At 54.5% G+C, this 22,892-nt stretch overlaps 1 protein-coding gene across 1 annotated transcript in view; it reads left to right on the top strand.

Annotated features, from left to right (window-relative positions):
- The first annotated feature begins 14,585 nt into the window (after positions 1–14,585).
- Positions 14,586–22,892, top strand: part of VIPR1 (vasoactive intestinal peptide receptor 1) — a 30,550-nt gene continuing 22,243 nt past the window's right edge. Inside the window, exon 1 of the mRNA XM_021678854.1 lies at positions 14,586–14,616. The gene's annotated coding sequence lies outside the window, so the exon portion shown is untranslated. The remainder of the gene's footprint in view (positions 14,617–22,892) is intronic.

The following is a 22,892-nucleotide window of genomic DNA, read 5'->3' as shown; positions in this document are numbered from 1 at the left end:
CCCCCCACTCGTGCTCTCTCTCCCTCTCTAAAACATAAATAAATCTTTAAAAAAAAGAGAGAGTGGGGTGCCTGGGTGGCTTAGTCGGTTAAGCATCTGCCTTGGGCTCAGGTCATGATCCCGGGGTCCTGGGATCGAGCCCCGCGTCGGGCTCTCTGCTCAGTGGGGATCCTGCTTCTCGCTCTGCCTGCCACTCTGCCTACTTGTGCTCCCTCTCTATCTCTCTATCAAATAAATAAATAAAATCTTTGAAAGGAAGGAAGGAAGAAAGAAAGAAGAAAGAAAGAAAGAAAGAAAGAAAGAAAGAAAGAAAGAAAGAAAAAGAGAAAGAAGGAGAAGCACTGAAAATGGAGTTAATGATCCATCAATCATGCCCATGTGATGAAGCCTCCATAAGAATCCCAAAAGTACAGAGTCTGGACAGCTTCTGGGTTTGCAAATACATCCAGGTACTGGCAGGGTGACGTACCCCAACTCCACAGGGACAGAGGCTCTTGCCCTCGGGACCCTCCCAGACCTCACCCTATTTATCTCTTCCTCTGGCTGTTCATCTGAATCCTTTGTCATATCCTTTAACAAACTGAGGAATGTGAGTGTTTCCCTGAGTTCTGTGAGCCACTTCATCAATTTAATCCAACACAAGGAGGGGGCACAGGAACGCTGATTTATAGCTAATTAGTAGAAGCAGAGGTGACAACCTGGACTGGGCAAATTGGCATCAGAAGTGTGGTGGGTGGTCTTGTGGGACTGAGCCCTTAACCAGTGGGATCTGAGGCTATCTTCAAGTGGAAGTGTCAGAACTGAGTTAAATTGCAGGACACACAGCCCATCACAGAATTGCTTGGTAGGGAACCCAACCCCCAACCTTTGGTGACCAAAAGCATCTGAAGGGAAGTATTCCATGTGAGTAATAAAGGAGACCTGCAAGGAGTGGAGGACTGGGGTTTCCCCTACTGACGAGAGGAAACCTGGCTTTTTCTTTTTTTTTTTTTTAAAGATTTTATTTATTCATTTGAGACACAGAGATACAGAGAGAGAGAGCATGAGCAGGCGGAGAGGCAGAGGGAGAGGGAGAAGAAGAAGCAGGCTCCCCACTGAGCCAGGAGCCCGATGTGGGGTTCGATCCCAGGACGCTGGGATCATGACCTGAGCCGAAGGCAGATGCTTAACCATCTGAACCACCCAGGCGCCCCGAAACCTGGCTTTTTCTATCCACTGTCCCAGGTCCTGCTCTCAGAGAGACTCACACTAAGACATGCAGTAACAGAATTTTGAAGCAGGGCACAGGCTTGCCCCTGATAAAGACCACATTTCCCAGCTGCGCCTTGTCGCTGCGTGTGGCCGTGATTGAGTTGTAACAAGTGATATCCCACAGAAAGCCAGCAGACATGTCCCTCCAGGGGACTGTGTTACCTCCAGGTCAGTCTGTCACCAGGAAGGTGTGCTCTCTCCTTCCCACTGGCTGGAAAGCGGAGGTGGTGGTGAGCAACCGTGGGCCACGTGGACAAGGATCTTCACCTCCTGTGTGTAAGCCATTATGTGGCCTCCTCCCACACTGAATCGGGAGTGGCCGGTGTGACCCAAAGAATGTGGCAAAAGTGACTAGGTGTGACTTCCAAGACTAGTTAGAAGAGGCACGGTAGCTTCCTCCGTCTTGGTCTCTTGGACCCCTCACCTTGGGGGAAGTGAGACACCCTGACGTGAGGACCGTCAAGCAGCCCTGTGGACGGGTTGGGGGAAGGGGGGTGGGGGGTGGAGATGACTGCAGCCACATGAGTGATCTCAAGCCAGAACTGTCCAGCCAAGTTGCTCCTAAATTCCTGACCTGCAGAAGCCAGGAGAGACAATAAATGAATTACCTAAACCACTAAGTTTAAGAGTAATTTGCTACACAACATTGGATAACTGTTAGGGGTTGACTTGCAACCCCTCAAAATTCATATGCTAAAGTCCTACCCCCCAATACCTCAGAATCTAATGTTATCTGGAGACAGGGTGTTCATAGAGGTAATCTAGTTAAAATGGGGTCGTTGGGGTGGGTCCTAACCCAATATGGTTGGTGTGCTTATAAAAGGGGCAATTTGGAGACAGACGTGCCCACAGGGAGAGCACCAGGTGACGACAAAAGCAGAGATTGGGGTGATGCTTCTACAAGCCAAGCAATGCCCGAGATCACCTGCTGCCACCAGAAGCTAGGCCAGAGGCATGGGACAGATCCGCTCTTGCAGCCTCAGAAGAAACTGACCTTGACCTCAGACTTCTAGCTTCCCGATGGGTGAGATGATACACTTGTGGTGTTAAAGCTACCCAATTTGTGGTCCTGTGTCACAGCAGGACCTCCCAAGCTAATGCCGCGACTGACCCAGGTAACAGCCAAGGGACAACAGGGCAGCCAAACGGAAGGATCTGGGCCCTTAACATTTCAGGGAGGACCTCCACACAGCTCTGGCTTCCATGTGCCAAAGAAACAAATTTCCGTCTTATTTAAGCCACTGTTTGGTCTCTACCACATGCAGCTGAAGCTATATCCTAATTAATCCAGCATCGAAAACTTCCTCCCCACATGAAAAAAATGCTAATAATTTTAAGAAACAAATACAACTTCCCACATGCCCTCCCCTCTCTCCAGCACTCATACGGAAATGATTTCCGCCAAATAAGTAAATGGAGACCCGCGCTCTCATCGACGGGAAGCCTGCCTGCCTTCCACACGCAGACTCTTAGCGTTTCTTCCACAGGACAAGCAGGTGGGATTGGGCTGGAGGAGATGCAGAGGGCCAGCTCCCCACTCTCCTCGCCGTGAAAGGGCAGCAGGTCCAGGCAGGACTGAGGGAGAGGCACCGGGGACCACCTGCCCACCATTTGGAGATGCAGCAGAGCATCTCACTATGGGAAAATGAAGAAGTACCAGATGCAGGACAGACTCCAGCGATCAGGAGCGGAGGCCAACATGAGAGTCAAAGGAAATGCGTCTCTCAGGCAGAGCAAAAATGTACAGGCACATTCTCACTCCTGGGGGAGGTGGGGTTGCAGTACTAGAATTCTTTCTGATTTGTGTCACAGAGAGCCAGCATCCACTGGCTTAAGCAAAGAGGAATGTATAGCTCAGAAACGGAGAAGTCCACAGAGAGGTTTTCGGTGCAGCTGGATCCAGGGACTCAAATAATGTCATCAGAAATCTATCTCTCACCATCTCTTGGATCCGATTTTGTGTGTACTGGCTCAAATCTCAAGCAGGTAAATATGGCCACCACAGCAGCCGGCTTATAATTTCCTGACCTATAGCCAAAAAAAGCTTCCTTCTTTCCCAAAGTTGTGGCAAAGGTTCCAGGGCTGATGCTCATTGGCTCAGCTCCGGGCATGTGACCATCAGCTTGGCTCTCATTGGCCGGGTCTGGGACGCGTACCCACGGCTGGAGCCAGAATGGCCGATGAACCCCCCCCGACCCCCGAACCGCATAAGCCAAGAGTACAGGAGCTGTGGTTTTCACCCCAACCACCAAGGGGCTGTTACCAGCAAGCCCCTGGATGATGATGGGTGTGTGCTACCTGGATGTTTTCTCACACTGACAGAGGACTGAGGAGATGACTGCGGTAGCTGAGTGGCCACCTTGTGCCAGGCGAGAGCAGCCCGGCCGTGGTAAAACACAGCCAGCCCATCCATGTGGAGGGGAGACCAAGACCCCAACCCAGTTCTGGCCCCAGGTGAAGCAACCTGGCACTTCCCCTAGACCGGGGGTGGGACATTTCTTTAATGCAAACGGTTCTGTACTTTCCTGGGGCAGAACCTCTCATGGTCCTCTGGTGGTGCCCAGTTACCCTCAAATGTGGTCTTGGCTCCAGCCCACAAGGCCTCTGCTCTCTGGCTCCTTCCTGTTCCCCCACTGTAGGTTACACACTCGCATATGTGTGCGCGCACACACACACACACACACCTTTCCTCCATCACCACCTCCATCACGCCTCCCTGGTCCTCCATTCCCTTCAGTGCATGGTTCCCACTGAACCCCTCTCTCTGGCCTGCACCACCCCAAGAGGCCAAGCACGGCCTGCAGCCCCCACTTAGACACTAACTCGTCCCTGTAGAGGATTCTGGTCTCTCCAACTACCCTGGGGGCTCCCTCCTTGCTTCTTCTCCCCAACCAGATCCTCCCCCGTCAAGGCAGAGGATAGACATGTCACATATAGCCCATGGGGAGATAAGTAGTCTCATATGTGGAGCCACCACAAAGCAAGAGAGCTAACAGTCAATCCAGGGTGGCTTCCCAGAGGCAGCAGCAGATGTCAGGGTTTACTTGGGCTGCAGCAGAGTTGCTGAAGTTGCCTGGACCCCTGTCCCACCCCAGGCAAGAAGAGGCCTAGGGCCAGATAGAGCTGGCAAGTGACTTGGGCCTGGGCAGGATCCAGGATAAGGAGGAAGTGAGAGAGGCTTGCGTAGCTGAGGCTATTTTTACCCAGACCCATGCAAACAGAGGCGTGGGCTGGTCCGGCCAGTTTTCCCCTCCCCTGGTGCCTGACCTCAAAGTCTCTTGCCAGGTGAGCAGCACCCCCGGGTTGGGAGCCAGAGGGGAAGGATGGGTAGAGGACCGCCCCCCCAAGTGCCCCAAGGCTCCCAGCTTTGAGGCCCTGGCCTGTGGACTCAGCAGCTCACACACTGCTAGTAACCAGCCACACACTTTCACTCCCTAAGACAGGCAGTGTGGACTGCGGCAGGAGTCAAAGTCAGGGGTCAGCCTGGGTCAGAAGTCAAGCTGAGCTAAGCCCTGTAATCAGAGTTAGATATCACCCTGGTGTCATGGGCCACTCTGGGCTGGGATCCATGATCAGTGTCAAAGGTTAGGCTGGATCAAGATCCATGATAAGGGTAAGGGGTCCGGCTGGGGTCAGGGAGCAGTCTGGGTCATGGGTAACTCTGGGTGGAGGCCCAGGATTGCAATTAGGGATCAGCTGTGGTCAAGGGTCAGCTCTGGCCTAGAGTCAGGATAGGTCTAAGCAGGAAAAGCCTAGAGGAGATCCGTTTCTCTTGCTAACCAACTTCCACTGACACCCACTCTGGGCCTATCATCCCCAGCAGAGGTCCCCAAACGTCTTCCCAGAAGGGATGACTGACATGAATTCAAGTCCAAAAGCATGACAAAGTCACCCCCAAGCAATGTGTGGAGGAAATCATTCCTGGCAGAAGGAACAGCCCAGGCAAAGGCACGGAGGCACAAAAAGCATGGCGTTCTGGAAGGCTTGGGTGGTGCAGGACCAGCCTCCAAGGCCAGGCTAAGGAGAAGGAAGAGAGGTTTCCCCTAGAGCCGTGGGAGGGCCGCGTTAGAAACCTGGGACACAGAGGGCTATAGGTTGTAGAAAGAATCACTCATTCACTCACTCATCCTGTAGATATGAATAGATTGTACTGTGTGCCGGGCACCACTCTAGGGACTTGAGATAAGTTGAGAACAAAGTACCTGAAAATCCCTGCCCTTGGGGAGCTTCTGTTCCAGCAGGGAGAGATAGACGATAAAATGTAATAAAGTAGATTCACAAATAATTAAAGGGCACGGTACCTTGGAAAGTGGTGAATGAATGGGGGAAAGTAGACTGTGTAGGGACCCAGGAGTTCGACGGGGGGAGCTCTTTGCAGGATTCAGGACAGATACTCTGGGAAGAGCAATGCCAGCGAAGGGAACAGCCGGTGCAAAGACTAAAAAGCAAGAGTGGGCCAGCAGTGAGTTCTTGGAAAGGCAGGGAGGCCAGTGTGACAGGAGACAAGAGGAGAGGGGAAGAGCGACAACGGGGCACTTATTCAGGGTCCGCAGGCACCTGGAACTGCGGAGCGACAGGATCTCACTTGTTTTCAAATGTATTTTAAAATCACCAGTCTTGGAGAGATAAGTTAAATAACAGCACAGGGATGCCATCAGCACACTCGGACGGTGGGAAGCAGGTGGACAGGACCAACCCTGTTTCTTCCAAAGAGAGTTTGCAGGGGACGGAGAGGTGGAGGGCACCTCTGTATTAAATTATAACGTGTGAACCTGATTTAAACAAACAACTGTTTGAGTTTTTTTGTTTTTTAAGCATTTAGGGGCACCTGGGTGGCTGAGTCAGTCAAGTGCCCAACTCTTGATTTTGGCTCAGGTAGTGATCTCGGGGTGGTGAGATCAAGCCCCACATCAGACTTCATGCATGATGGAGCCTGCTTAAGATTCTTTCTCTCTCTCCCTTTCCCCATCCCGTTCCTATGCGTCGCTCTTGGACAGGTGCTCTCTCTCTTTAAAGAAAAAAAAAGCATTTATAAAGCAAAAAATAGATATTAAATAACAACAGAATATTTAATGCTATTAAGGAATGGAGGGTTAGGTGTAAAATTGTATTGTGTGATCACGCTATTGTGGTCATTTTTTTTTTTTTTAAGAAAATCCTTTGGAGAGACATACTGAAATGTTTACAGATAATATGATAGATCTGTGACTTGTTTCCAAATGATCGAGGCTGGGATGGGGACCCAGGGAAAGAACTAAGTCATGGGGGAAACGAGGGAGCTGATTATATTATTTTATCTACTTTGTATATTTTGCAGCTCTTCTTAATAAATTAAACAAATAATAAAAATCAACCTGGCTGCTGAGATAGGAGAGTGGGGGGGCCAGGGAGAAGCCAGAGGTTATGAGGAAGCTACTGCCCTGAGCAGGGGAGGGATGAGATGCAGATGAACTGAATGAAACAGGAAGGGGTGGGTAGCAGGGATGGGCTTGCCAGAGAAGACTTCCCCTTGCAAGACTTCCCCCTGGCTCCAGCACTTGGCTTCCCCCCTCCTGCCTTGCTCATTCTTTTCCTCCCTCCCAAATTTCCTTCCTCTGCCCTGACTCCTAACCACCACCCCCTGCCCCCCCCACCTGCCTTCCCCATCCCTCCCCCATGTTTCCTTCCTCAATTCTCTTCCTCCCACCTCCCTTCTCCTCCAGCTAGCATCTTCCTGGCCTGGTTCCCAGGCCTGCGCAGGTGGTCCCACCCAGCTGCTGCTTCTCTGCAGTGGGGATGCCAGTCGCCACCCCCTTCCAGCCTCCCAGGCCTGTTCTCCCCGTGCTGAGGGCTACCCCCTCCAAGTGTCTTCCAGAGAAGAAAGGCTGTTGCAGGAGCTACTTACACTCCTCAAAACAGTACCTCAGCAGTTCTGGCCCAGCTCAGGAGGGTGGGGTGGGGCCCAACTTGGCAAGGAGACCATGACGTGGTTTTTTCTGTTCTTCTCCCAGGAAGTGAGTCCTCTCTTGGGCAGATGATCTCTCCCCACAGAGCAGGGCTGAAGCTCGGAGGGAGCTGACCCTGCAAGGGGAGGAGAAGGGGAAGACCTCCTTGGGATTTCCTGGGACTGCCTTCCTTGAGCAGCACTAAACTCCTTGCCTGCACCCATCGCTCCCCACCTCGAGAAGGGGACTGCAGTCTATACTGGAAGGCTGGACCCTGGACACAAGACCACCAGCCCCATCAAGATTCTCAGGCCCTGAAACCTCAACACCACAAAGGCTGGGCTAATGAGAGAGTCCTGGAATCAAGCAATAAGGCCCAATAACCAAGGGGGATAGAGAAGGAAGGGGCTCCCTAATACTTTCCCAGCACAAGGCACTCTGGAACCAAAGAAAGGCTGAAGTTGTACTTTCTGCCAATCTGGTGTGATGAGGGGATCAAGTCGATATTAATTTTAATTCGAAGAAAATAAAGACAAGCTGTATTTCACGGACCTGGGACTTTGTGGACTGAGAGTCCCACCCACGTGAAGGGGATGGCAAGGAAGGGAACTGAGGGCTTCTGGCTCCAGTGAGGCCCCAGCCGGGCTGCACCAGACCGCAGACCTCAGACGGCGGTCCCTGCCCAGGGGCGGTACACCAGCATGTGGGCTGCCTCTCACGAGGGCCAGGGACCCTGACATAGCCTGTTGCCACAGGAAGGCTGTCCACACGCAGTCCCAGAGAAATCAGAGGGCACAGCCTGTGGTTGGGGTTCTGATAATCATCACAGGAATAAAGATGATAGTAAGATGCATTAAGGAGTATGGCTGTCCACCCATGGGCAGAGTCAGGCCGTAAAGACCCCAGAGGCCTCCTTGCTAGACATCGGTGGCTAGGGTGGGGGACAGAAGAGGGACCAGAGACAGGCTGTCCCCACCCTCCCCTTAAGTCCCTTGCTCTGTTTGCCCAATGTTCAACCATAGCCAAGCCCCAGTCCCCGAGCCCACTCTTTGGTCTGGAAGTCACACGGTAGCTGCGGCAAAGGCCAGGTCAGACTGTAGGTCTTGCTGATGGGACAAAGGAAGCCAGCTGGATGCTTTCCCCCTAGCCCTGCAAGGACCAGGATGATGGTCATGCCTGACATTTTCCAGGCCCGGGTTGTGCTCCGTCTTCTGTGGCCCACGTCAGCCCAACTTTGAGCCCATCCCTTTCTGGAAACACCTGGTTTCTCAAGAGCAGCCTCCGTGTGACCAGCCAGGGTTCCCTCCTCCTGTCTCAGCTCCCACCTGGCAGGTGAGACTGGCCTCTGCAGAAACACCTCCTGGGCCCCGGGGCCCCCACCCCACCAGGCAATGGCTGGCAGCATCCTGTCTGAGGGCGTCCACTGACGACAGGCCTGCCCCCTCCGTTCCCCACCCCAGCGGACATGGTGTGCCTCCTTTGTCTCCATTTTTGCTTCTATGTGTATGTAGGAACGTGAATTAAACATTAAACGCTAAATTGAATTATGTATTAACATAATTCGTAAAATTCCTTATTTGTTAACATCCAGCAAATTATAAAACAGAATTATGGTCTTCTCCACTGGTGCTCTCTGTGTCTTGTTTTAATATCAGCATGATGATACCCCATAAAATATCTTGGAAAACAGTCTGTCTTCTTTGCTGTTGTCGAGCAGTTTGATTACATAAAAATCATCTGTTCCTTACAGGTTTTAGAATTCTCCTATAATAATCCCAAACATCTTCTTGATAGACTGGACATGCTAATAATATGAACTAGCTCTCTCAAATTTTCCGTCTTAAATTCTCCTGCATTCACATGGACTGTGGTGATTAGTGTTTGTAATTATTCCTGATCTTTGATTCTTTGTTTTTATTTGCCATGTATTCTTGTCTCTAACCTATCCCCTCCCCTGTACATATGATCTTTTATTGAATTGGTAGTGTTTTCTTAATTTTTTCTTCTTCTAGCTGTTTAGGAGTTACATAGAGACCTCTTTTTTTTTTTTTAATTGATACCCTTACATTTTTAACACACGCACTATTCTCTCATGACATCGATTATGTTACTTACCCCATGTCTGTCTTGTCCCACCCACATTATCTTCCTTTTCCAGAATCTCTGCCTGAGATCAGCTACACACCGATTCACAGGAACACAGGGCTAGGAAGTGGGGAGGTGAGTGTGTAAATTTAGATTTCCTGTGGGGTTACTTTGAGCTCTTCCTGGGGTGGGAGTGCTCCAACCCCCACGGGAGTCCACTGCCCCAGGAATGAGCTCTGAGAGACACCCTGGTACTGTGGTCCTGGGCACTCTCCATGACATTCATTCCCTCTCTGCCCCTAGTTACCCAGAACCTTGCCCCTGACTCCACCTCCCAACACACACTGGCCAAGCCCTGCTCTCAGACACGCCATGCTCTTATAGACGGACACGCTCACATGCGCTCCCGTGCACAAAGATGTTGCAGTAAGCATTTGACCAAGAGACTGTAGCTGCTGTTAGAGAGCAAATGGGGAGTCCTCCCCTTCTAGAGTCTCCCAGAATCCCTGCACCATGACCCGCATGCCAAATGGCACGATGACAGACGGCTGACCCCTTGGACTGAACTGAGCCTTGGGATTTTGAAGAAAGGAGTTCTTTCTCAAGTCATCCCTCTGTGTGCCCAGACGGACTTGGCGCTCCCTGAGAGTAGGACCTAAGTCTCCTCTTTCTGACTCCGCAGCAGGAGTGCTCCGACTCCCTTCATTATCCATGCCTCAGTTTCCCCTCTGTGGTAGCCTTAGACACGCATCACTTGGACCTTCCTTCAAGAAAGAACTTGCCAGGGTCACCTGGGGTGGCTCAGTCATTAAGCATCTGCCTTCGGCTCAGGTCATGATCCCAGGGTCCTGGGATCGAGCCCTGCATGGGGCTCCCTGCTCCGCGGGGAAGCCTGCTTCTCCCTCTCCCACTCCCCCTGCTGTGTTCCTTCTCTCGCTGTATCTCTCTCTGTCAAATAAATAAAATCTTTAAAAAAAAAAAAGAAAGAAAGAAAGAACTCGCCATTCAGCTGTGAGGAACGCAGTGAGCTGATGCCCCTAGAGGTGGCACTTTCAGGATCTACCCCAGCATTGGAGCTGAGGTCCTGCTCTTTGCAGACAGCTCCCAGCCGTGGACTGCGCACAGTGGAGTTACTAAGGCCTCTGTGGGCCATCTCTGCTCTGGAGCTGGCTGACACGTTGGCAGAGGCTCTGCCTGATCCTGCTCTCTCCTCCGTTATCTTTCTCAGGGTTCCCCTGCCACCTACCAACTTCCACCGTCTTAGTTCCATCGTGGCATCTGCTCATGGGAGGGCCTGAAATGATGCACCGTCCCCTCTGTTCCCTCTGAGCCCTGACCTCCAGGACCAAGGGATGGTAGAGGCCATTCCAGAACTGGTCCCCACGTGTCATGTCAGGACAACTCTCCCTCCATCACCTGTGCTCCCGTGAACTTTGGTTTCTTCCTAGGTGCAGCTCTAGCACGGCCAGAATCTCCCCCCAGGGTCCCCTCCACCAAGCAGGGCTAGGTTCTCCTAGAGGCATCTGCAGAACCCGTCACTGTCCAGCACCAGTGTAGGTAGGCGATACACACGGGATAAAGGAATGCTATTTGCTGCCGGCTGTTAGGGAAGGGACAATGGATGGAACATCGTTTCTTTAAATACCTGTCTGGGCCCCACTTGCCCTCCACCAAACCACAGCTTGGGGTGAAAATGCATCTTCTCACAGGAAGAACGGGCCCCAAAGAAGGGCAAGAGAGGCTGCATGCACACAGCGATGTGGATGCTCTGGAAGGGGAATCCTGGAGCAGTGATCCCCCAGGCCAGCTCCCTGCCTGCCCAACACCCACCCCCACCCCATGCAGGCCAAAACTACACTGTGGTGCCCAGGCGCCCTTCCCATTCTACCGCAGCACCGCACCACCAGGGAGTTCCTGAGCTGGGAGCCTTGAAGCAGTGAGCGCACGACTCAGGGACGTGGGGAAGGACTGGGGGAGGCAAGGGTGGCACTCAGTGCAGGAATGAGGCAGGCAGCCAGGAAGCCAGGCAGGCTCCAAATGAGTAACTGCAGATTCTTTCCTGCCGTGCCTGTCGTCACGGGGAATGGCAAGTGACTGCCTCTCTCTCTTTCCCCCCATCTTCTGCACCCCTTGATTTCCGGCAGTCAGCCAGCAGCCTGGAGGGCTCTGGGGTTTGGGCCACAGACAGGGGATCCAGGAAGGGACACCTCAGAATAGGAATCAATGCAAAAAGATATGGGGGAGCGGGTGGCAGAGGGTGGCTGCCGCCCCCTCCCCAAGCCTGGACTGCTGAAGCAAAGGACAACTCCAGATGGGGAACAAAGATCCAAGTCCCCGCTTCTTACCCCCTCAGGTAACCTGCCCCCCACCCAACCCTCAGCTTCTGAAATTGGCCCCCTCCCCCCAGAAGCCTTCCCAGACCACTGGACCCGTGAAAGGATGGCTTCTCTATAAGATCCCTCAGGACTCTCAGGTGATGCCCCCTGGGCCTCCGAAAACAGAACCGAACAAGGGGAAACCGTTAGTAAAAAACGTGGTCAAATCTAACCTGGGCTGAATTCTTTAAGTTTTTGTTTGTGTTTGCTCTTTTCTTTTTTTCTGCTCCTTCTTTCCCTTCTGAATTTGTTTTGTGCCTTTTGATATGTAAGGAAGGGTGGGTCCCCCAGGGGAAAAATTCTGAAAGAACAAAGGAGTAATTTTCATGGCAAAGAATCTGCAGGGAAACTATTCTCCCTTAGTCACCTGCTTCCTTCCTGGGAGCCAGGGGACTGCCTGAGCATGGAGAGGCCCTGCCAGTCAACCTCACTGCCACTAGCCTGCCCAGGAAGCTAAAGAGGTTTCTTGTGGACCACCCTCCCAAGCAAGGGGAAAAGCAGCCCGTCTCTGGTTGGGAGCCTTAAGATTCCCTGCGAGGCCAGTGTCAGGTGGCAAAGTGGGGTCTGGCTCCTTCCTAATTCCCCAATCTTAACCCCCATCACAAAGGACTCTCAAGTACCCAAGATCCCGGTCCTCGGAGACAGCAGAACTTCAATAGACCAAGAGACAAGCTTTAATGATGGGATTTCAGCATTCTGTGACTGGCTAGGCGGTGTGTGTACATGCGCTTGCGCGCGCGCGCGCGCGTGTGTGTGTGTGTGTGTGTAGAGTGAGCAAGGGTTTATGAGAGCCAAAGCCCACGGATTTGCCATTCATGTCTAGGACTCCTAGGACACTGTGCCAGCAGAGGTGACTCCCCAGAACTCGGACCCAATTCCACTGTCCTGCTGGGGAACTGAGGCCTGAGAAGGGGTTCTGTCAGGGTCACAAGGGGAGGCAAGGACCCCTAGCTCCTGAGCCTAACCTGGCCCCCAGAAGCAGAAATGGCCAAGAAGCCTGGAGATTCTTCAAACACATCCTCCACTAAGGGGTTGGGTCCAAACCCTAGAATGGCCAGGTCAGAAGCAGAGGCATCTCCCCTGTTTCCCTGTGGCAGAAGGGTTTATGTCCAGGCCATCTGGAAGGAGGTGGAAATTGTGGAGAGTACAATAGCTCTCCTCTGGCAAGAGGCCCCAATGTCTTACCCACAGCACAGAGCCTGGCACACTGCAAGCTATTAATAAATGTGCAAGGGTGGGGGGGGCAGGGAGAGAGGGAGAGAAGGAGGAAGCAAATGCTAGCACCCCAAATAAACCTAAATTGAGGACGGGCTGGGAGCTCATCCCTTTCAGGCTTTTCCCTGATTCCCCATAACTTCATCCCACGCCAGAAAGTCAGCGGCCGGAGTGTCCCCGCGCTGTAAGGAGGGAAGCCAGGTGGGTCTGCAGGGAACTCTGACGCACCTGCTGGTCGGCCAGCTCCCGGATTTGGACCTCCTTCCAGCAGCCTTGCATCCCGCTGGGAGCCCGGGGAACTCGCCAGTCGTCCCCGCCTCTCCACTGGACACTGTCATCCCCTTATCACATTCATCCACCATCCACCCTATCTCTGCCGCCACCACCGCCACCTCCAGCCTCCATCACACCGTTCCGAGCCCTCGGAAAGAGGGCAAGGCATCCACCTGCTCTTGGTCTACAAGAAGACCTCCCGGGGCGCGGCGCTGGTTGAACCGTCGCCTCATTTTAGGGACGAATAAAATTGAGCCCTGAGGACGCGAAGTGGAGACAAGCTTGGTCCGTTGTCACCCAGCGGCCGACCCGCTCAGGCTTGGAAGCGAGGCACCAGAGGCAGGCGGCCCGAGGCCAGGCCTTTCTCTGCACTTCAGTTTCCCCGGCTGTAAAGCAGGGAAGGCGGGAGGAGGAAGTCTCCTGCTTCATTTTAGGTAGGTTGCGCAGCCTGGTCCTGAGCACCAGGGACAGATCCTCCCTCCCCGCGCGGGGGCGCTGGAACTTCGGCCCAGCCTCCCTCGGGAGGTGCCGGGGCCGAGACGCGCGAGGGCGCGGACGTGCCATCCTCCCTCAAGCACGACACTCCACTCTCTGGTCGTGAAGGGCCCGGGAGCCCAGCCAGTGCCAAGCGCGCCCTGCCGGGTCGCCTGGGATCGGGGGGGCACCGAGGAACCCAGAGTCGGGCCTCACTCGCGCCCTTGTTTCCCCTCGCTCGGCCCGTCGGGAGGAGGGATGAGCTGGGCGATTGAAAATGGATCAAACCACGTGCCCCACCTCCGGGTCGCTTACAACCTAGGACCCTACTCAGGCCGCAGCCCACAGCCTGGGGGATAAGAAGTGACATGTCCTGTCTCTTAGTCCGGCCCGCCCGCACCAGTCCTCCGAGGCGCAGAAATGGGAAATGGGGAGGCTGGCTGGGAGGCTTCCTGGAGGAGGTGGCTCTGAAGGTGGACGTGGAGAGCGTCCTGGGGCGGGGCTGAGGGGGCGCGCGGGAGTGGGAGATGCCATCCAGGCGCTTGGAAACGTTGTGAGCTAAGCAGGGAAGGATGCGGCGTGTTGGGGTCTCGAGACTCCCGAGGATGCGGTCGGAAGGGGTGAAGGCTTGTGAATTCCAGGCGACTGAGGGCTGACGTGGGGGGATAGGCGGAGGGAGCGCGGGGACTCCCCACTGGCGGGAGAGCCCCCAGCCCCGCCCCACACCTGAGCGGCGGCCCCGCCTCTGCCGATCCATTGGCCAGACCCGCCGCCTGTCAGACGAGCCCCCGGGGCCCGCCTCCAGCACCGAGCTGCCTCTTCGCGCTGGGGCCACCGCGACCGTGCCACTCTGCCGTGGCTCCCCGCCGTCGACCGCGCGGTGGGCCGCCTGCCCGCGCATTCCCGGCGCCGGGCCGCCTGCCGCGGGTTCAGGGCGGACTATGCGTCCGACCAGCACGCCGCCGGCCGGCTGGCTATGCGTGCTAGCCAGCGCCCTCGCCTGCGCCCTCGGCCCCGCGGTGAGTGCCCGCCGGGCAGCCCAGAGCCCCGGCCGCCGCGGGTGGAGTGGGGGCGGCGGGAGCCGGGCCGTCTGTGCGCACGTCTGTGTAAGGGGAATGCGGGGCACGGAGCACCGGGTCTCGCCTCCCAGCTCAGCCTCGGACCGGATCCAGACCCGAGGGGTGGGGTCCTGGTCGCTCCTAGTCCCTCCCAGCGGGGCTGAGGGCCCGCTCAGAGCGGCGATCTGGGACACCGGTGGAGGGGCGCCAGGAGAGAGTGTGCTCCATAAACTTGCCTTCGGTGTAGTGGCTGCGTTGTGCGTGGGGCGGGGAAGTCAGTGCTGGTGCAGGGTGGGGGACCGTGGTCGATTGAAATGGAAGGCCTGGTAGACAGTGGGTGGCAGAGAGGGTGGCTGTGGGGGTCGTCGTTGTGTGCTGTGCCCCTCTGGAGGTATCGGCGGGGCGTTGTGTGTTACGTGTGGGAGTGACGTCTCAGCCTCAGACCCAGCGCTGGGAAAGGGCTTTTGGGATAAGGTGGCTGACTGACAGGCCCTTCCTGCGCCCTCCCACTGAGCAGAGCTGACAGGTAAGAGCCCAAGGTGGAAGGTGGTGGGCAGTGAGAGGGCGGTGTTTATGAGGAAGGGCCGGACATGTGCTCGGAGAAAGCTGAGCAAGGTGCACACAGCCAAGAGGCAGTGGCGTCCTCTTTCTCCCACTTCTACTTCCTCCCCACATAGGTGTCTGTATGCCTTTGATGTATGTGTGCCAGTGAGCACCCCCCCCCACGTGGCTGTACCCTCGTGTGTCGCTTTGGGTGGCTCACCTGTAGGACAGATGCTGATTCAGGCGGGAGATGCATGGATCATCTCCCTCTAAGATCAGGGAAGACCTCAAGACTCAATGAATCCACCCAAGCCCATTTTACAGATGGGCAAAATAAGTCCCAAAGACACCTGTCCCCCACTAATCAGTCCTGGACTGAGGTTGATTTTCTCTCTCTTCCTATCCCAAGACTTGAGGAATCTGGGTTTGCTGCTTAGTCAGAGCCTAAAAACCAAGTGGGTCTCAGATCTGACACCAGCTCAGGTTGACTGGTGGGTGGGTAGAGTATATTGATCACCTAGTGTCTTCTATCCCATGATTACCTCCCTTACCATCACCTCCATCGAAGCAGGAATCTCTGTGTTCCCATCTAGCTAATGTCTTGACATCCTGGGGATGAGAAACTCATTGCCTGTCCTGGGAGCAGAACTTGATAACAATTGGTGGGAGCCTCGCCTCCTCCCACTGAGAGGCATGAAACCCACCTCCTGAGCTCTCAAAGCCTCACCGGGTTTTGGCCCTAAGGCCACAGCTCCAGACCTCTGCACCACTTAGAGCCCCTCAGTGTCATGGAGCTTCCAGGCCTTACCCACAGCCCTCTGGCTTACCCCACTGGGTTCTGACCACTCGCATTCTCCTTGGATGAGCCACAGCTCTTGGGACTACCACTGGTACCCCATTCCCCAGCCTTGGAGGCTTCTCGGCCCAGGGGCAGGGTGCTTTCAGCAGGGTCTCCTTTCCTTCTCGGCCACATCTGCCCCCACCTCCTGAGGCCATCCAAGCCTGGCTCCTCCAATGCCTACGCCCCCCCTGTCTTTCCACATTTTATTCATTTAATACCCTACTCCATCACCTCCTCCAGACAGCCTTCCCTGATTGCTCCAGCCCACTCAGCCCTTCCCACTCTGACCCCACTCTTCAGCCCTACCCACCTCCCAGCCTGGGCTCTTCTGACCATCCTGTCATCCTCCCTGTCCCCCACAGAGCCGTGCAGGGCTGGGCCCGCAGAGGGAGAAGGGACGCACCCAGGACTGGATGAGGGCAGCCTGGAATGAAGGAGTCCCCACAGCCTTCACCACTTCTCCCTCCTCCCCACCAGCTCCCACCCTGAAGGGACACCAGGCAATCCCGCTCCAGCCAGACTCAGGGTTGAGGGGGGCTGACGTTATTGAAGCCATAAAATGGCAGCTGCAAAAGTTCAGTGTAAAGGCCCAAGGCCTTATCACTCCTGTTTATGGTGCCTTGACCTCAGTCAGGGAAGGGGGAATCTCTGAACACGGAAGCAAAAAGGAAAGAAAACCTCTAGTGTCTCAGAAGAGGAAGTCTGCCCCAAAGCCACCTGTCAGGCCTTCCACGGCTCCTACCCCCTGGACAGCAGGCACAGGGGGCAATGCCCAGCCCAGGGACGGGGGGGGGGGTGTCAGAGGAGGAGCAGATCCAGGTCCTGCCCTGGGAAGAGTCTCAGGCTGGTCAGGGAGAGCAGAGCCAGTGGCCCACGAGGAAGAGCCCAGGGGTGTGTGGGGTGCAGCCTCCCAGCCCTGAGGCAAGGGTCTCTGAGAGGAGCAGTCAGGGAAGGCTCCCTGGGGGAGGCAGGACAGTGCCCTAAAGAGTTTGGCCAAACGGGCCAACCTTCCACCAGAAACTATAAAAGAGCCTCTGTTGGCAGGACCAATGGGCCTGGTCCCAGAAGGAGGAAGAAGCCCCCAGCTCCCCCCACGCCCCCAGAAGCTGGGATGGCCCAGGGGTTGGGAAAGGTTTGGCTCCTCCTAACTCCTCTCTGAGGCAGGTTGCTGGCCACCTGCTCCTGAAGGGCTCAGCCTCTCCAGAGGCTGTCCACAGCTGGCCAGACCCTCTTGGCCCCCAGCAGACCACCTTGTGTGCTTTAGGGAACACGGCTACAGTGGGGTCCAGCCTCCTCTTCGAGTGGAGTGACAACCTCAGGCCCACCCGGGGCTCCTAGGGGACTGTGCTGGAAGAGTGACCTCCCCTCAGAAGTTTCCAGCCTCCCATCCTGGCGCCCTGAGTCTCAGCCCTCCCTGATGTTTCTGGAGCCATGAGAACTGGTCCTCACCTTACTCCATGGCAATGGCCAGTTGCCCTTGAGAACATGTTTGATCTCTGTGGAAGGGCCTCGGTTTCCTCATCACAAAAGGGAGGGTGGGAATCTTGCCCCTCCCATCCCCCCCCCAGGAGAAATAGGAAGAGAGGGCTGGGCTGGAGGCCAGCTCCACCCCGTGACTGGGGCACAATCTTCCCCCTTCTGCAAGACTTGAGGGAGGACCAAGTGCTGTGTGACCTGGGATAGGCCATCTCTTCTCTTGATCCCCAGCTCAGGAGCCCTGGGGACAGGGGTGTTTTCATCAGGTAGCCAGGCAATGTGGGGGTGAGGCTCCAGGCCCAGGTGGGTGATGGGTCATCTCAGGGAAGGCCGGGAGGAAGACAACAGTCTCCTCACATGGTGGGCAGCCTCAATGGCAACCCAACTTACGTTGAGGCTGCCACTCGCAGGACCCCTCGCTGTGGCCCCTCTGGCCAGGGATGCAGGCAGGGGCTAGGGGATTAGATGAAGCCCTGTCCCTCTCTCCCTGCCTTTGCTGCTCAACCTCCCACACTCTGCCCTCCCCAGTTGGACTTCCCAACACAAATGTATAATATGTGCAGAGGTGCTCCCATACCTTAGATGTATTTCAGAAGTAAAAGAAACACAGCTTCATCTCTCCACCACATTATGGGCTTTTTAAATTAACTTTTTACTGTGAAAGAAATTTTCAAACATATAAAAAAGAGAGAGAGAGAAGAATATAATGAGCATGGGAATAGCCAGTCCTTGGGGTGATATCAGCAAAATGGCAGTATAGGAACGTCCCGTGCTTGTCCCCTCCCAATCCCTGGGTTTGACAACCGATAACCCATAACAGTTAATATTGGCATCATTTCCCTTTTTTTGGCTGAAGTATTTTAACATCAAGTATAGACATTATGACCTTGCACCACACGTTATTTTAAGATGCATTCTCTAAAACCAAAGGACATTTTCCTATATCACTACGATACCACCACCACACCGAACAAAATGAACAAGCATTCCTTAATATTTTATGTTTGGATATCCCCAAACAGCATTTGGTCCAGCACCCCAAGCTGCGTGGTGATATTAGGGGTCTGACTGCAAGGATCCTTCTGGCCTGGGTTGTGATGAGCCTGTACAGCGAGCTGGTGGGTGGGTGAACATCAAGCCCTTCCCTGGACAGGGCCCCAGTCTTTATCTGTACCCGAGTTTCATGTGGCTCATGATATGAGGGTCTGTATCTCTTAGGAAGTGCCTCCTGCTATCTGAAAAACAAGTTCTTCCTGTATGCATCAGAAGGGGAAGAGGTCACCAACCGACTCTGTATGTCTGCCCATGCTGGCTTACAGCGCTCTGCAGGTGGCCCCCCCACACACCGTGTGTGTAAACTGAGTCCTCTTTCCCCCCGGGGTGCCCAGGATGGCTTTCAAGAGGCAGAGGATTTAAACCTGAGCCCCTGCTGCTCCTGCTTCTCTGGCCATCGCCACAGTGATCCTCTACAAAGAATCCCCGAGAGGCTTTGTGTCCCTAAGGATGCCCCGCCAGAAGGGCCCTTAAAGATGGGGCCAGGCTTAACCCCCGATGGAACATCTTTAAGCTTGTATTCTAATAATGAGAGCCCTTGCGCTGGGGCCACCCTGAGATGTGGAAAGTTCTTTCTTGCCCCACGCCCACACCAGCATCCCTGGGTCTCCCTCTTTGTCTTACCCCTGCCCGCCCCCCGCATACCACCCAGAGCTCGGCCTCTCCCAGGAGGAGGTGTGGTTGGCAAAATTTGGATATTCAGAAAGGGGAGGCTTCAGATTATTGGCAAAAGGATGTAAAAATAGGGAGGGGGGAGAAATCAGCAGTAAGGGGTGAGGGAATGCCCGACTCGAGGCCTCCCCTCCCGTGGCACAGCGGCCACCCGGCAGCTGGCGGGACCTGCAGACTGCCTGGCGTTCTGCAACACGCCCAGGCTGTGGCGAGGCCCGGGTCCAGACGCAGACGGCAAGGCCAGCCGGGCGCGAGGGGCTGACTGGGCCCTTGGCAATGACTGCTAACCTTTCCTGGTGGTCCCCTGGTGTCCTTGACATGTGACCCTGGACACAGCCCTGGAAGTAGATGGTGCTGTCGTTGTCCCCCTTTTACAGATGAGGTGGGGAGACTTGCCCAAGGTCACCCAGCCAGGAAGTGGCGGGCAGTCTGATTCTGGGACCTCTGGACTCACCAAGAGGAATTGCTTCTACCAAAGCTGCTGCGGGCTGCCCCAGGACTTCAGAGACATTTTTTAATTTGTAAAATGTGCAGATCTGCAGTGACTGGTCAGGAAGTTGTCACACGATGTGCACACCTGTGTAGCCACCACCCAGATCAAGCTAGCCCACGTTCCCCTCACCCCGGATGTCTCCCCTGTGCCCCTTCCCAATAGGATGAGGCCTTATTTCAACTTCTTGGAGTGCCCTCTGCAAAGCTGGGAGCATGTTTCTCCTCTTTTCTGTGACTTCTGCATCCCATGATTTACCTCACCTTCCTGTGCCCCACCCCCCGCTGCCCCCTGTCTCCTTCTCTCCTTCCCCCACTGCACCCTCTCCATCTTCTTACCAATTCAAACACAAAAGCCAGAATGAAGGGCACAGCCTGGGAAGCTGGGTTGGGGTCCTGCATGCCTTTGACCACACTGCTTTCTCTCAGGGTCCTCAGTTTCCCTTTGTGGTTCTTTGTTGCCCCATTATTTCAATGGGGGTAGGAGGCTCAAATAAATCATGGGATATGAGCTGGTGATGGGGGAATGGTAAATGGGACCACCCCTGCTCTTTATTCCCCCATTCCCCAGTCATCCCTGGCAGGGGCAAAGGGCCCTCCTCGACAAGCCTCAGAAGCCCAAGTCATTCAGGGTAGCTCCCAGGGCTTGGCAATTTGCAGGCAGGAGGTTCTTTCTTCTGTCTCACCGAATCCAACAGCCTGCTGCATTTTAGACCCCTCTCAGAAACCAGCTGCCCCTCAGAGGGACTCCTGCTCCCTCACCAGCCTCCCTTGGCTTCTACTGCCACAGTTCTCTGGCCCTGGATGAGGCTGAGGGTTCTGATTCCAGGCCAGTAGCTGTGAGCTCAAGCTCCCGTTGAGGGGTGGGTAGGGCACCCACAAAACTTGAGTCAGCCCCTCTCCCTGTCTTTCAGAGCCCCGAGCATCTAACAGCCACAAATCCCAGCATCTGCACCCTACCCCAGCTCTCAGGGAGCCCCACCTGGACTTTCTCCCAAGACCCTCACAGTGAGGATAGAGAGGAGGGACCCAGGTAAGCAGGCAGAATTAACGAGATTTGGTTAATCCCTGCCCCCAACCAGAGACTCAGGATTCTCCTGCCAACATCCAGTCCGTAACCTCCCACATCCAGCCAGTACCTTGGCAGGGGACAGAAGAGGACCCAGGTGCAAGGGAGGCTAAAGACTTCCTCACTCTTGCCCGGGTCTCCTCTTCTGGGCTCAGGAACTCCTGTGATAGGGAGGGTGCTGGGGGCTCCATCTGGCCTGAAACTTCCACCTCAACCCACCCACAAGGTCAGGTGACTTGAAGCTCACTGGAGCTCAGCCCAGCAGGGGAATTAGTGAGGGCTTGAGAGAAAGCCCTGCTTTCTCCTTTTCACGTGGGGCATCAGGAGACAAGTCAGGAAATGTAGGCAATAGTAGAACTAGGGAAGGCCTTGAATGCCAGTTTTGAAGTGTGGGCTTTGACTCCTAGGCCCTGGGGACCTTGGGTTGCAGGTGGTGGGGCTGAAAGCTAGTACACTTGTCCAGGCAGGAACTGATGAGGCCTGGCCCCTGCCTGTGTCCCACAACTTGTCTCCCGATGCCTCAGGACCCTTTGCTGCAGCCACACCATGTATTTGCAACCTTGTGTGTATTAGGCATTTTCAAACCTCCATGCTTCTGTACACACTGCTCCTACTTTTTGGAATGTTCTTACTCCACCTCTAATGATCAAATTTACACCTCTTCAAAGATGCACCTCTACTACCCATTCTCTATGAAGCCCACACCCCAGCTATATCCCACCCTGGAACCCTTTCCTAGAATCAGTAGGCTTGGCTGTATCTGGCTGGGAATTTTCCAACTTAGTGTGTCTGGAGTCCAGAGGGATAATGAGGATGTTTAGCATAGGGAAATAAGTGGAAGAGGAAGTTCAAAGTCTGCCTGAATTCCTCAGTGATAAGGGCTACAGGGAGCTGCCCTGACCCTGTCCCCCAAAGAGCAATGGTAGACCAGATGGCCCAAGGCAAGGTCATGGAGCAGGATTGATGTAGTCCAGACTAGTGGTCAGAGATGCAGGTCCCATCTAGGAATGTGCACTTGCTAGGGGATTTCAGGTCCCTCATTGGGTCTCTCTTTCCTCTACCCTTCTGCAGATGGGGTCTAACACTCAGCTAAATTGGGGTGAAGACTGAGCATATCTTCCAAACTACCCTCACTTTATTCAGAGACAGCCCACACTGCCAGATTACCCCAGGGCCTCCTGCCCCTCCTCTGCAAACTGCCACTCAGGAAAGGCTTTGTGGCTATGCTGCTGAGTGGGGCAGGCAGAGTTGGCTAGAGAAGTTGACCCAATATCCTTCCACCGTCAGAGAGTGGTAAGCAGAAGCTGCTAGGAACCCTATGGTGCCCTTGGTGATTGAAAAGGAATTATCTCTTGGCAAACAGCATGGCCACAGCTCTGGCTTAAGAGGACCCAGCAAAGGGGTGCCTGGGTGGCTCAGTTGGTTAAGCATCCAACACTTGATTTCAGCTCAGATCATGATCTCAGTGCCGTGAGATTGAGCCCTGCATTGTCTCCACCCTGGGCATGGAGGCTGCTTGAGATTTTCTCTTTCCCTCTCCCTTTCCCCCTCCCCCTGACTTGCGTGCTCGCTCAAAAAAAAAAAGAGAAAAAGAGGACCCAGCAAATGAGGGCATCTACTGTCCTGTCCTCAGAGCACAAGTCTGGACTTTTTTGGTTACAGGGATAGAAACTCAACTTACTCAAGCAATAAGCAAAAGTATTGACTCATGTTGCTGGAAACAGGGTTATTTTCAGGCATGGCTGCATCCAGGGACTCAGATAATGTCAAGAGGACCCAGTTTTTCCTCCATGTCTTTATTCAGGCTTTGCCCACGTGGCCTTCATTGTTGTGTTCCACAACAACACAAGAAGCAACAAGATGGTAGCAGCAGTTCCAACCCCTGCACCCTTTGAGGTTTCCAGTCTAGTTGGAAAGACCAAATCTACTTGTCTAATCGCTTAATCCAAACTCCCAGGAATGAGCCTGCTGGCTCTGAGCAGCCTGACTTGGGCCATGTGCCAGGCACTAAGGCCAGGAATGCTCTGACAGGCTCAAGTCTGATCACCTCTTAGAAGACACCAAGAACCCCAAGAACCAGGAGTGGGGAACCCC

Source organism: Neomonachus schauinslandi, chromosome 1 (assembly GCF_002201575.2).
Source record: "Neomonachus schauinslandi chromosome 1, ASM220157v2, whole genome shotgun sequence".
Taxonomy (NCBI): domain Eukaryota; kingdom Metazoa; phylum Chordata; class Mammalia; order Carnivora; family Phocidae; genus Neomonachus; species Neomonachus schauinslandi.
The sequence above is the reverse complement of the archived record's forward strand: the minus strand, read 5'-3'. Positions and strand labels throughout refer to the sequence as shown.